General features: G+C 33.2%; 1 long non-coding RNA gene across 1 annotated transcript; it reads left to right on the forward strand.

Moving 5' to 3' along the window:
• The first annotated feature begins 1613 nt into the window (after positions 1-1613).
• Positions 1614-14500, forward strand: LOC141456052 (uncharacterized). Its single transcript, XR_012459563.1, has 4 exons — positions 1614-2122; positions 2575-2800; positions 5913-5979; positions 14215-14500. It is a non-coding gene; the product is annotated as an uncharacterized lncRNA (long non-coding RNA).
• The last annotated feature ends 1750 nt before the right edge of the window (positions 14501-16250 follow it).

The following is a 16250-nucleotide window of genomic DNA, read 5'->3' on the forward strand; positions in this document are numbered from 1 at the left end:
CCTTCGGGCTTTTTATTATGAGGTGAAAATTGTAACAAATCTGAGTGGGCACTATTAGAAGACTAAATTACATAGTGGCACTGTTTGGTTTATCTATTCCGGTGCATAAATGTAATGAATAAAACAAGTGGTTGCAAGATAGAGTTCCTAGTAATCTATATTTGTAAAATTTGGAATTAAATATAAGGATCTCTTAGATCAACCATTTCTATTTTTTTGGCCACCTTTTATTCATAAATTTTGATATTTTTTGGGAATGTTTTGGTAACGATTGTACAAACGAGTAAGATGGCAGCCTTTAATCCAGTTTGTTGTCTGTGACCACAAAGAATTCTGCAGAGTTTTACAGCTTAAATTCATTTTCTTAATTTAAATGCACATTTAACTGGAAATTAATTGAGCATAAGATAATTAACTGTGGGTTAATGTTGCATTCTATTAGACTTCATCTCTTCGAAGTTTCTTCCGAGAGGAGAAAAAATGGCGGATAAATTCGATACACTAATTATAATCTAGAGCCCTTTAGGCGTTAAAATATGTATTACATTCGTGCAAATTTTTAAGATAGAGTATGGAAGTGTTTTTAATTGAAATTTCGGAATCAATGTCGATTTCTTAATTGACGAAGAGAATTTTATGATGAAGGATACGATCTGTGACGAGATAAAGAGCGTTTGTAATTTTGCTAAGGACTATGAACTAGAAGGATTGTGTAGATTGTACAATGGAAGGTTTAGTAGAGTCCCACCATTTTGCACCATAAGTCCAGACTGGGCAAAGTAATGCTTTATAAAATAACAGTTTGTTGCGAAACAGAGATATAGTCCTAGGGTTCTCCTGAATATAACGTCCATTTAGTTGGTTCTTTAAGTCTTGGCTAGGGATTTCACGTTGAACTACTATCTAAGTAGAGAGCCCAAGGTACCGAACTTATGTAGAAGTGATATACCACTGTTAATGATGTAACAAGATTGTCTTCATAAAGTTATTTGAAAATTATTTTCACTAAATTAAAGCAGTATTGAAAAAAAATCTACATCTGGTTTGATACCGGGCTTTAAATATTTTTGTACACTATACAAGATACAAGTAGGGTCAGGGTAGATATTTCGAAAATATTTCAGGTCGCAATATTCACTTTTATGTAAAGAAAAAAGAAGCTGTACAATATCCTCTGTTGAAAACAGATAAAACGTTTACAACGTATGCATTTCTCCACCTTTAAAGTAGCACCTGATAAATGGGACCAATGGTACCCAAAACGTAGGGAAATTGGTTTCAGCAAAATCTTTCTCAGGTGATAAAACCTCATTATATTAAATTTCATTCTGATTTGCTGCCTTAAAATGTTTCTAATTATCTTTCGATCTTCTGTGAGAATTTGGAAATTTAGAGCATTAAGAGGTGATACTCTAAAACAATTATAATTTGTTCTTGAAAGAGTAAAAAAACGATTCATAAGTTTAAATGTTCAAAAGAACGAAGTAAATAAAACGAAATAAGAAAAAGTTAAGATATGACCACAAGCTGGGCGCACATAGTATACAAGAAAGATGTGTTCCTTAAGTCTCTTATTATTGTTATTATGTTTTCAAAGTGTTGTTATACTAAATCCAAGTTACATGCCACGCTGTGAGGTCCGGATCTTGCTTCTTCAAACTTCTTCCTCAGAGTTCTCAAACTACTTCGATCAAAAATAATATTTAATAACAATAGTGATATTAGTTTGAATTTTTTCTTTAATGGAGTTTAATTTGAGTGAAAGAAAAGGGGTTCAACATTTGATCAATTCCTGATTGCCCTGGGTATACGAAAGAGTTTTAAATGTTATTAACACTAATAATAGTTTTAAGTGTTTAAACATTAAAAGAAATGTGCTTAAGAAAATGAAATAGAAATGTATGTTTATCCATCAATTTAAGTTATTTAAAAAATTACTGTTTTAAATAAAATGTTTAGTCCTTTAATATTGAAGGTTATTTCTTTTGTTGTGTGTTTTGTTTTTGCTCTTAGATGAGAAGAGGAGTTCCTTGCTAATGCAGAAGACAAAGACGTAGAGAAACAAGTTAACGTCAGCCAGAGGCAAGTTGGAGTTTTGTCGCTGAAGGCGATACAGTTTTAGGTAATTATATTAAAATGTATATTCACCCACCGAAACAGATCCTATAAATATTCTGTATTGCAGTATTATTGGATTGGAGGCTGAAGTTATTTGAATAAATTTATTTAAAAAAAAATCATCACAGCATTATTTTCCCCTTCAGCAGTGATCATCTCGGTTCTAAATTACATATACTTTTTTTTTAAATAATAAAGTTATAATTTAGTTATCTTCCAAATTATACTTGGAGGTAATTTAGCCCAAAATGAAATGCTTGAAGACAGGCCTGTGTATCCATAGTGGACAGAATCAATCAATCTCTCACAGCGGTCGGTGGGCACAAACTTCTTTAAGATACCAGTTAAATGACTGATGAATGCTGCCGAAAAGTGCAACTTAATCATATGTAGCTATAAGTATATTAAAAAAATTAAAATATGGTTTATTGTAAGACAATTTTGGTACTGTCACAGCCAGGATGTCATGTGAATCGTCCGCCAATGGTAGCCTTCGACATAGTTGGTAGAAATGAAGAGCAAAGCTATAGTGTAATGGGCAAAACCTTACTCTTAGACTTCAATGAGGAGTGCTCTCTGGGGGTCATGTAGCAAGAGATTCCCTGATTGTTCTAAAATGAATTCAAAACTCAGGAGCAACTAATAATTTTAAAGCGACATAATTCCTTGGCATCTGAGATGAGTAAGTTTTATTAAATTTCAATTAACCTTTTAACATTATTAAAATTTTAATCTTTTTCTTAGCTGTTAAAATATTACATTGGAACAAAGTCTTAATCCTTATTTCGTGATAACAATCTAAACCCATTACGGGCCATAAGCCATTAGACATTCTGACAGTGTCTTGTCTTTAAGTGTCAAGCGCTGTCATCATTCCATAATTTTCTAGTCATAGCTAAGTAGTTAATAATTAATTATGGGCGTTTAAAATCTTAAACTTGATTAATTAAATAATAAATTGGCTATTCCATTATAATCCTGCCACTATTAGAACTAAAAGCCACTCGTTCTAAGTTAAAATAAGATTAAAAAAAAACTTGCATTCTTCCGGGTAATGTGGATTGCAGAGCTAATGTAGCAATGGTTTTATTTTTAGAGATGGTCTCATGTTCTAGAAATGGTCCACATTGAGCGCTTTCTTCAAAGTATTAGAAGAACAAATAAAGATCACACAGTACAAACATTTATATGGGAGGTTTTAATGATTTTTATTTTCTTTCTTTTTAGGAGCGAGAGGTCTTAATTAGAGTTTTGCTTCCAGCAGATTTAAAGATTTCTAAGTTATGGATTCACTTTAGATTGTAGACGAGTAGATTACGCTAGAATACTTCTCTACTGCTAGTTTATAGTTTTCAGTTTTTTGATTTTATCCAAATAAATTTCATTTGTTGTTTGTTTTGTATTGAAAGGTGCGCAACATCCAAGGTCCTTTGCACCTGAACAATGCCGGAGAAAAGACACTTTACTATACTACTTGATTTACTTTAACATCTAATCTTGTCGAAACTAACCTATTAGTTGCCCTAACTCTTTCCTTCTAACCTAACTAACTAATGTTGGGGTAGTACTCGATATTCCTCGCACCCCATAGAGATCTAACCTAAATTTTAAAATCACCTATTTACACAAAATTTATATACACACTCATACAATCATCCTAATAAGAACATTCATCCTGATAAATATATATACATTGAGTGTGTATACTCTATATTCCTCTCTCTCATTTACAATCCTAAACCTATTTACATTCACGCATTCCATTCATACGCGTACCAGGGTGCGAATCCCTTTCACAGACCCACCCGTCCTAGAAAGCAGTGGCTCCCAAGAAAGTGCAGGAAGACGTCCTGCGAAACAAGAAGACAAATGTTTGCCACCTCTGCCCCTGCATTGGCCCGCTACTACACCTCTCTAAATTTCATTTATTTGCAAGGGTAACTAATCTAGGGTGTTATAGTGCGTGAATTGAATATTTAGGTAATTATTGATAGATTTATTACCCCAGGAGACGGGAATGAGTTCTCCTTGGGCTTATCTAGGACCACTTTATGGGCTCTTAATTGGACTTTAGTTTTCTAATAAAATTGCCGACAAGTTGACCTTATTTATTTTTGTTCAATAAAAGAAAGTAAATTCTGCTAAAGATTAAACATAGATCAGAAAAAAAAGTTAAGGATAATCGATTGAACATTTTAATCAAACTACACAGACATTAGTAAAATCTTCAACTGTAATAATTGAAAAAAGGACTTTGATAAAATTGTTAAAAAAGAAACCATAGATAAAAAAAAACCTGCGACTATGATTATATACGCTTAATGTAGCTCTCATAGATAATAGATTATAGAGTGCAGGCTCTTTGTCCAATACTTATCTATTTTTAGACATATATGGCTTTATTTCACTGCACTTTTTATCACTAAAACAGTAGATTGCCTATAAAAAAAAAGTATTAATAATATAGACGGCTGAATGTTTCTATTACTAGGAAATGTAACAAGAAATATTGTCTTATGTCATCAGAAATGAAAACAGCCAGCCAACTATTTGCCAGTGGTCTATCACACCATGTATTCATATATGGGTTTAATACTAAAAAATCTGTTGATATTTCTTCTTAGAAATATTAGAGAGAAAAAGTTATCTTTACGCATTCGTTTCGATAAAATACACACACAAAAAAAATCTGTTAAAAAAACAATCGATTTTCTCTTACAAAAATTTATGTAATTTCTCAAAACATTTTCAACTACCGAAAAAATCTAGTTGCAAAAGTGTTTCTTCGACCGCGTTCGATCACACTTTATTTTCTGTAGCGGTCACCTAAAACTAAACGAAATATCAAGTTATGTTCCAGTTGTCGAGTTGAAAACTAATTTTTTCTTTCTAAACTTGAAACATCCAAATCGTAAAGCAATCTGATTACAATATTTCCTCTTACATTATTTGAAACCATACCTACTTATTTGAAACCAAACCTATTTATTTGAAACCTTATCTAATTATTTGAAGCTACACCTATTTATTTGAAACTAAACTTTCTTATTTAAAACCAAACCTAATGATTTGTAACTTACTTATTTGAGACTACACCTATTTATTTGAAACCATACGTAATTATTTGAGGCTACACCTATTTATTTGAAACTAAACCTTCTTACTTAATTCCAACCTTAATTATTTGAAACCATACTCACTTCTTTGAAACCACACCTATTTATTAGAAACCATTCCTACTTATTTGAAGCTACACCTATTTATTTGAAACCATACCTTCTTATATAAAACCAAACCTAATGATTTGTAACTTACTTACTTATTTGAAACTACACCTATTTATTTGAAACTAAACCTTCTTATTTAAATCCAATCTTAATTATTTTAAACCATACCCACTTCTTTGAAACCACACCTATTTATTAGAAACCATTCCTACTTATTTGAAACTACACCTATTTATTTGAAATTAAGCCTTCTTATTTAAAACCAAACCTACTTATTTGGCATGTTTTTCTGAAAAAACAAAATTGCGATTATGGATATACGATTTTTCCTCTTGATGCTTTAAAAATCATAACCAGTGAACAAAACATAAACAAAAGCCTCAATATCAAAGAAATTAATTAATTATTAATTATTAATTTTAGTTGGCCGGAAAATAGCTAGGTATGGATATTTTCCATCGTCCGTGGATCTTATATAACATTTTAAATATTTCTTTATTGAAGCAGTTGTTAGACATAAATAAGATCTTCAATGTGTAAATAATATAAAGTAGTTCATTCTTACAGGAAATTGAAATCTCTCTAACAAAGTGCAACTTGACGACAGTTCTGGGCGAAAAATTAGCAAACCAAGGTTAGTTAAGATATGTATAAACTATCCAGTTCTGTTTGGTTTGGGTATATATGTATGTGAGTGTAAATACGGTGGCTTATGAGTTTCTTGGAAATGTCAAAAGACGTTGCCACGTCATAAATTATTGTAACAGCTCCTCCATACACTTAGAACCCCAAACACTAACATAAGATGAATTGTTTCTTTACACCATACACATTTGGTTGAATATTTCTAGTAGGTTTGCTAACCGATTTCTAAACATATGTTTTAAAGGAAGCCAATGGTCAGAATATTACGTTTCCTGTGTAGGTTAACATGTTTTTCTATTTTAAAAGAAATTTTATTCAACCTTCAACCTTCTGCAAACAAAACAAAAAATCGGATTGCAAGCGTACAAATCTTTTGCTTCCTTAAATTCTTGGAGACCGAAACAGTATCCTGATTTACAGCTGGAATTTTTAGAGAACACTTAACTACTGTGGATGCGGCAGTAAAGGATGACTTGAACATATCAAGGAGCCAGTGCCAAAAGAATTTTATGTTTGTGAATGAAGTAAAGACCACAGCTCAGATAATCGTACCCGAAATTAAATTTCGGCCGGTACACACTATTTACGATTCATACCCACTTTTTAAACCTGCTTCCTAATAGCTGGGCAGTACTTTGCAATAAGTTACGTTGGGGAGGGATCAAAATTTGAATCTGATCTCTAAACGTAATTTTTAGTCTTTCGTGGCTTCTTGATTCTTGAAGGACCTTTGCCATTTTATTCAATCTTTACTACTGGTCCTCTTCGACGTCATCTATCTACCTTTTTCTCAGTCTTCCTAGGAAGAATCCTTGCCCCTCCTGAGCGCTTCTCCAGCAATTTTTTAGGAAACTTCCTTGTTTCAAAAAAACCCTAACCAGTTAAACCTTCTTATACTTATCCATACATCAACTCTTACACCTGTACGTTTCTCCTAATTCCTCCTTCATTCTTTTCTTTATCTTGTACCTAACTTCCTCACTTATTAGGACGAATTTTTTTTTTCGGAGCATCTCTCTCTCTCTCTCTCAAACGATCATATCATCATTTGTGGATATCAATGTCCCAATAGTATGTCACAGTTGGCTTCAAGTTGGTTTCATAAACTATAATCTTCACCTTTCTCGATAGCTTTCTAAACCTGAACACATTTTCCAGCGCCCAGAAAACCAGTTAGTCCTCTTGTTAATTTCTTCACAATTGTAATATCCTTAAGGGATTAATTGCCTATAAGCGGAGGTATATCGCAGGACGTATTAGCTACATCTTCAAAAATGACATGAAGTATGGCACTAAAGCTTTCAATAAGCAAGTAAAACTACAAAAAATAAAACTTGGTTTTTCCAGGACAAAACGCTGCGATTAATATGCGGAACTGCTTTGTTTTTCAGTTATTATTATTAGGTGCCAATCGTCCAAAGAGCCTCTGAAAGCCAAGCGGCAAAATTACGTTTTTTTTAAAGTACCGACATATTCATGGATAGGTATGAGACTTCTAGTTTCTGTTTGTAAACGCAAATAATCGCTTCCCTAGTGCAATAGAACTCTAAATCTTTTATGAAGTAGCCTTGGCCGAAAGAATCCTCTTCGCCACGGCTAATTGCTACGATACAATCCCTAATCGACTGTCGCCTAGAATAGGCTGAAATTAAGGGGAAAAATTAGGCATATACACTAGTAGTGCTAAGAGAGCTGAGTCGCTAAGAGCCATTGCCCTCCTAAATGTACATACGCTTGCCAGCCACTAATACCTCTAGCACTTTCACGGAAGCATCCGTAGACAGCAGCATTTTGTTTTGCGAGGAAGTGGATACCATTATCGAAACTGCGCAGAGCTTGACATCGTTTTCACATATAAAGCAAATAGTAGTTTTCTTTGAACCCTCAAACACTAGATTTCAAAGCGGTTTCAATTCCTTTAACGCCTTCAGTGATTGTCTTTAGACTTGGTATACTAATCAAACATATAAAACTGAATTTAAGATCATTCTAGAAACGAAACATTCAAATCTCGAAATAGCGCATCTATCATTTTGAAATACTTTTATGCCCAGGCCAAAATCTGCTAATTTCAATTCTCTAACAATTATAACAAGGGCTATTGAGATTCAACATTCGACTTCCCAAGAATAATTATGCCTGAAGTCAGAGAATGTCATCTGAGTGTCCACTTTGTTCATTTTTACATTCTCTTACACCATTAGTAAAAGAAGTATCGTAATCGTGCAGATTTTCAGATTTTACCAGAAATAAATATCCGTTTCAAGATGCCTGTGAACGAAATACGTAGTTTCTAAAAAGTGTTATGTGTGTACGTATCCACCGTAAGTTAAAACCAAAAAATTGCCAAGGAAATTGAAAATAGATATTTCGCTTAGATACAAACCAGAGAATTTGTTCTCTGTTTGTTCTGAAGGTTTGTTCAAAAACAATTTTTCAGTTTTTTTTAAAAAGCTTTTGATGGTAAATATGATTAGCGCAATGTGAACAAAAAATATCATCATCATCATCATGGGCGCTACAACTCATTGCTGAGTCCTGGCCTCCTCAATCAGTCTCGTCCATGTTTGTCTCTCTTGTGCAGCCGTCCTCCAATTAGCTACCCGCAAAATGGCTCGACAATCTTCCCTAACGCAGTCCTCCCATCGTAGCCTGGGCCTGCCTACCCGCCTAACTCTATCAGGTCGCGCCAGCATCAACTTCTTAGGCAGTTCATCATTGTTCATTCTGGCCACGTGTCCTGCCCATCTAAGCCGACCCAACTTGATCCATTTAACAATATCTATCTCCTTGTAGAGGGTGGCTAACTCTGCGTTCGTCCGCCTTCTCCATTCGCCATCGTCGTAACGAACTGGTCCGTAGATGCGTCGGAGAATTTTGCGCTCGAACACTAACAATTTGTTCTCATCCGCTCTGGTGAGACACCATGCTTCTGAGCAGTAGGTAAGGACGGGACGGATTATAGTTTTGTAGAGTAGGCATTTAGTCTTCCTGGAAGCAAAGCGGGTACCTAACTGCCGTTTTAGGCCGAAATAGCACTTATTCGCTGCTACGATCCTACTTGCTATTTCTGCAGAAATATCGTTCTTAGAATTCACCTGGGATCCTAGATAAACGAAGCTATGAACTGTTTCAAACTTGTAATGGCCCATGGAGATCGGAGTCTGTGGCCTTGTATCTGAATCCATAACTAAGTACTTTGTCTTGCCCTCGTTAATATTAAGACCCATAATTCGGGCAGAGCGTTCGAGAGCGAGAAATGCTTCTTCTACTGCTCGATAAGACCTTCCGATAATGTCCACATCGTCGGCATACGCTAGAACTTGGACTGATTTATTAAACACCGAGCCTCCAACCTGGATACCAGAGTCCCTTATGACTTTTTCTAGTGCTGAACAAAAAATATAATAAATAAAAAATGCTGGTAAGTAAGTGATTACGCCGATATACTGATTTAATAAAAACTTGCAGACGGTAATTATGTCTGCATGAAAGAATTTAATGGTGATAATACTTGCAAGATGTTATCAGACTTGGAGTGAATTTTATTTTTAGTTAATTAAGTTTAGAAAATGTGATTTATTGAAATAATAGTTATGATAACCCTTTTATATAATAAGAAAACTTACTATTAATAGCGGAAAGTCCTTAAATGTTGACGATCCTTAAATAATAATGATATTAATGCACTTTTTAATCAAATATGATTAATATTTTCAATACTTAATCATCCTTTAAGATAAAATTTCCTTTGAATGGATTAATGAGTTATTTGAATGATAAAAAATGAGTTCAATAAATCAATAAATAATCATTACTTTTGTTCTTTTTTTTTTTTTTTAATTTTTTTATCATTTCATTCATAGCACTTAACCTCAGACAATATTGGACTGTTAAAGACAGTGATATAATTTTGTTCCCACATCGTTGTGCGGTGGTTGAGAACAAAACTAGCTTTGGAAGGAAAAGGGAACGCAGCAAAAAATAACAAAGATACGTATCTCTTTTAGTGCGAGGTCAGGTTCAGGTGACATGTCGAGTGTTAAGACTTCTCTTTCATATCTTGTTTGGATAATTTAGTTAAACGTTCTTTCTTTTTCGGCCTTTTTATTGCAGTCAAATAATCTTTAGTCAAACATTCCTGATTATATGTTTTCTTTCTCACGTCAAAAAAAAAAAGGATTTGATTGGCACCAGATTTAGAAATTAGGTTTGATCTAAAAATCTGTTTTAGAGACCTGCCTGGGTATTTAATCTTCAATTTTGTTCTAAACAGAATAACAGAATGTATTAAAGGATTTAATTTTTGTTTTTTGGAGTTTATATTGAACATAAAAGCTGAAATAAATGTTTGTAACTCAAAAGTTTGGTCTTGCTTTCTGACAACAATTGTGGACAAATACTTTGAATTTTCAACTGATTTGTGATATTCAAACTTTATATTCCATTTTGAAACCATCAGTCATAATCTTACAATAATTATCTCAAAACCTACGTTTTTCAAAAAAATAAGTTCACAATGTTTCCATTAAAATCTTATTTGGAAATTCTGTCTTACTTTGAATTTTTAATAATCATTTAAGCTACTTTAAAATTAGAAGTTTAATTAATTCACGTTTGGAATGCAATCAGAATGAGCATTTCATTAAACTATCCTAATAGTGCAATACCTGATCTCATGGAAACGTTTGCCTAGTTTTTTCTTGCTGATTGACGTAATGTAACAGCTCAGCTATAGTTAAACTGGGCGTAGAAAAGCTCACTTCGTGGGAAAAGCCTTCGAGCTATACTAAGGCGCCTTTTCAAGCTCTTCAGTGTTTGCTTAGAGCATTGCACTTGCATATGTGCAACATTGTCAAGCTATTCTAACTTTAAATAGATTTAGGTCTATTTTCTTCACCCTCTGAGTTGATATTTAACTATCTTAATTCAATTACTCAGAGAAATTTTAGATAAATAACTGGCTGTTCGATTCCTGCAGAGCAAAGGCATTCTTCAACCCACTGTAAATAAAGGTAACGTAATCACTTAAGACGATATGGAGGAAAAATTACGTTTTCAAATGATGTAGTGAATTCCAATAAAATCAAGTAGCGTCTGCTACCTAAGTTAAACCCGAACACTTATGTGTGCTGAAGATAAGTTCAAACATACAATAATATTTATTGATTAAATGATAACAGATTTCTGAAGTAGTCTTAAGTTTTGATCGTAGAACAATAGATAAAATTTAACAATTAACACTATTTTCAAATGACCCATTTGATGCACATCTTTTTAAATATTTGCACTGAAAATATCACTTCTTCAGTTTATGGTCAAATAAAAACCTATTATTGGCAAACTATTCTTTACAATAAGTTCAAAGATAATACACATAAAGGAACAGGCTGTTTTACAATGTTTAGGTAGTTGGTGACAAATGATTGACATTTAATAATAAATCCATACCCAGTAAACACTATACAAGAGTCCAATATGTCTTAATGAAGTACTTAGCTAAAGGAAGGATGAGTTAGCTAATTGGCTAACTTTTGGTGTTTACTAATAAATCTTATTCAAAGATGAAATTAACATTAGGTGGAATCGATAACTGGACAGAGTACTTCACTAAGCTATTTAAAACAATCCAAATAAACAAATATTGAAAATGTTTTAACGATGAACAATAAAAAATATGAGAAAATACTATATTTGTCAGTTATCTTAGTTGTTAAAGTGCGACCAAATTGAAGGTATTAAGAAGTCAGGTCGAAGCAAGGACTCTGCATCATTGCACAAGACGCTATGAAGTTCATCACACATATTACTGCTCTCTCATTCTACGGATTCCTTTCTTAGCTTGAGTGGCCGTCTGGCCAGCGAGTACACGCCCGGGACATCAACACGAGTGTATTAATAATAATAATGATACACTGACTGTGTTAAATATAACCTGTGATCACATTTTTAAATATTTTATATATTACTTTGTACGATACATAGTCATCATGCTAACGTAAAATATTAATGACTTTTAACAGTTAACGTCTATCTCTCATAATTAGAAATAATTAAGGTTTTATTTTAAATTGTTCATAAATAATTAAAATAAAATGAATTAATACAAAGAATTTCTTAACCAATATATTTTATTAAACATTGAGTCTAACAGCCATCATTACTTTATGGACCTCGAGTAATCAGTGTTTGAAAATTCTTTGCTTGAATTCTGAGTTCAGTTTGTAACAAGTCTAATGAAGGATATTAAACTTCGTTTCAAGCAGCGTTCCGCTTTACATGCGCTGAGACTTAGACGTTAACGCACGTGAACAAATTCGAGGCGAAATACTTATCATTAAGAACTCAATAATTCTTCTTGACAGAGTTTCTGCAAAGATTCGAAATTTTTAATAAAATTTTGTTACTTTTAAATATCATTTGAAGTAGGGATTCAATATTACTACTATTAAGTACACATTAGATTAGAAAAAAATGAGTTATGGTCCTCTTCACAGAGCATCACCTTATTATTGTAGACCGCTTGGAGCAATAGAAAATTCGCTCATCGAGAGATCCAGTGTTCTCCCACCCTCGTTTTTGCTCTAACATCTCGGGTCTTTGCAAAGGATCTCTTTTTGCTAACTAGCGAACGCCACGCGTTCAAGATTTTATTTGCTACTTTAACCTTTTTTTTTATAATTTGCTCAGGAGCTTTGCATGGATTTGACCCAACCTGAACAGATGTTTTCTAAACCTTCTTTAAAAAAAAAAAGTCAGTCCGCAACATCTTAAGACTAATTAGTGGTCGTCTTTCCTGGCGCTGAGTAACCCAGCTTCACTGAAGACCGCTCAGATAACACTAGAAGACCGTCCAACCTTTTTTTCCCATTTCTTTAGCCTTTCCAAGTAGGACTAAATTAAGGAGCAGGCATTGAAGATTAGTAACCCAGCTCATAATTGAACCACGCTTCTACGTTTTCCTGTCACCGCCGTAGTCACTAAAATGAAGTATTTGGGACATACATGCGTTATTACTCCCGCCAGGTCAATTACCATTAAATTAATTATCAGCATATCAGAACTAAATCATAATATTGACTTTTTTTATAGTATGAATCCTAAATCTGATTTGACCTTTCTATATTAATTCCTAGATTAAACCCTAAAGGAATTAATGAATTAAGAGCAAAAATATCCGATCTAAAACTCTCTGACATTTACAGCAATCATCCTAAACAGTTCGGTTATTAAGATGACTAGTTTGTAACGTAGAAGATGATCAACAGAAATTAGTTGACAATTAATTAAATCTGTTTTTGTTTTAAAGTTTAGAACCAGATCAAATGTCAGGAGAGTGTAGGATTGTTCATTCCAAGAGAATGAAGAGAAATAGTAAAAAGCCCAGAATCAGGCCGTAATTCGTGACAATGTCTAATGATTTGCAACTTTAATCCGAGTGCATTCAACTATTTAGACATTAGATTAAGATTAATGACTCCAAGTGATGTTTCAAAGTTACAGTATCCATTATGTGTAGTGAGCTGGTTCGAGTACTGTGTTCGACTGTAAAGACACGCTCATAAACATCTACTCAGCTTCTACCTGGGCTTGCTTACTTGTTCTTTTTCGCGATCTCCCTCTTAAATAAAGAACTAATCCATATCAACCAATTTATAAAGTCATTGTTTCATTTTATATAGAAATTCAGCAATATAAATCAGCAAAGGAAAAATTAAATATTGTCTCACAAGTACTCCATTGCCAATAGAATAGAGTATTATTTCTAAATCTAAAGATGACTATATCGATCTGGAATGTACGATTGTTATGTTTTGATGTGTGGATAGTATAATGATATTTAACTTCAATCCATTAGTTATTTTTTGGGGAGGGGGCATTAAACTGATCAAATGACTTATTAGCAAATATTTTTATAAGTTAATAATAATAATAATAATAATAATAACATTGGGTGACTACTCTCAAGAAGAGACAAAATATTACTATTATTTAATATCATGAAAATTTATTAATTTTTAATAAGTACCTACTATTTATTAATAATTTTAATTTATTAATTTTTAAATTACTCACTAGTGTTATATTTTTCTGTTAATTCAATTTAGCATTCAGTTTTCTCATCGCTTAAGTTTTATAAAATAGATTTTTGACATTATATTCTAATGAAAGTACAAAAGGAATAATTGCAATAATTGACATTCGCTAATGTTATCTAATCTAGGCACAATCAAAGAAGACAGCTGTGTTAGAATCTTCGTAAGAGATAAGGTAACATTCTCCAGACGAACCTGATGAGCGAACCATAATCTCTGGACAAGGATGAAGGTTAAAACCAGTTGGAATTATGAAAATAATCATGATATAGCAGAAATTATTTATGTTTAATAAATTCAGGCATTAGATTGCTACTTTTTTTTTAATTATCTATACTAATTAATTAATGTTGGAGTCATTGAACTCCATTAGATATTTTTCTTTTGAATGCATATACTTATGTATTTTTTTTCTGTTTAGATGCATGTGTTATGCATCTGTTGCATGAGCTAACAAAGTTAACATAAATTTCTTTCAAATTAATATAACTCTTTTCTCGTGACAACTCCTTAAACGTTATCAGCCACTAGTATTTGAAATGATTTTTTTTTTTTTTTACTTTTTAAATTGTTCTTATTAAAAGATAGTGGAATAAAATGTTTGAAAATGTCATCTTAATGTAATTATTAAAATGTCTTTGGGTATGAAGTGCTGTAGTGAGTCATTGATTTTTATCCGTAATGGATGTTTGTTTTTTGTACTCCATCATGGTTTCGAATCTTCTTTTAAAGGTGGAATCATCATTTTGTGACAGCAAGAGTGATGAAAACAAAATGTCAGGAAAAGTCAAAATCACTAAACAGTTCAATTAAAAATAAATTGTATATTTACTTCGATGAAGTCATTAACTACCAACGGTTACTCACCATCGTCTAACAATTTTTCAGCAATAATCATTTATTGTTTATTGATTTTCTGATTTAAACAAATCTCCCGTCCACCTGTCCTCTTCCTCAGCAATCCTCTTCCTTGTACAGATCTGGTGCGCTACCTTGGGCTCTTTATAGACAAACGACTCGCGTGGAACCCACATACTAGACTTAAAAGACTAGCAATGACGAAACGTGCGAAACTGCTTTACAGACTTCTTGGACGACGCTCCAAATTACCCATTGAACTCAAACGCTTAATATACAACACTATTCTCAAACCTATATGGACTTACAGGATTAGAGCTGTGAGGTTCAGTCAAACCTACACACATACGGACTGAACTGGACATTTCAATCAAAACTATTTCGACAGATAGCTGACGCTCCTTTCTACGTGAACTAACCTCACTCTTCACAACGACCTCAACATCCCCTTACCAACTCGCCAAGATTAAATATCAAAAATTCCATACTGCTCTCTCTAGTTGCTCCAATCCTCTAGTACAGTCTCTCGCCTCCTCTGACCATTCCTAACAATACGCGCCGACTGAATCGTCAGTGGCCCCGCGACTTCCTCGCAGACTGAAGGCCTAAATCTCATATCCTGTAGATACTTTACTTTTTTCTATATGATTAACTTCCTAATTACAACCTGTTAACCTCTTCAAATTTCATCTCAAAAATGCCACATTTAATTATTTTAAGATGTTCATTTGAATTGTAAGTAAAGTAATGCCTATTTTTTCAGGATGGCTTAACGTCCAACTGCCGAATTAGGTGTCGTGGACGGAGGCGACTAGTTAACATTCTTTACTATTAAGTTCTCATATTAAACATTAAATAAAATCCAAGGCTTAGTCCGGGAATCGAACCCAGTACCACAATACAAATAAGCTCTATTCGAATTGTTTTCCTGTTATTATGAGATAAATGATTGCCTTCCTCCAATTAATAAGAACCATTTCATTTAAAAATCTGTTTATTTAAACGCACCGTATTCAAATTATTATGTACAAAAAAAAAACAAGTTCAAGGCAAAAAAACAAAGCAAAAAATCCAAACAGAATAACTAATAAATGCGGAATAATTAATGAGGATAACACTTGGATATAGTAGTTCCTGTCCGCTTAATCTCACCAGTGTTCCGCTAAAATGTGCAAGTGATGCAGATGCAACGGTAGGAAACAAGTAGTTGGGGAAGGTAAACTCCGTGGCCAATTAAGTCTTGCTGGAGGAAGGGAGCCCGTAGATTGTACGCGAGCTGGAGAGTGTCTCAATAAGAAAGTTAACT

This window comes from Rhodnius prolixus, unplaced genomic scaffold (assembly GCF_049639745.1).
Source record: "Rhodnius prolixus isolate KJV_2025 unplaced genomic scaffold, Rpr scaffold_4, whole genome shotgun sequence".
In the NCBI taxonomy this organism is placed as follows: Eukaryota; Metazoa; Arthropoda; class Insecta; order Hemiptera; family Reduviidae; genus Rhodnius; species Rhodnius prolixus.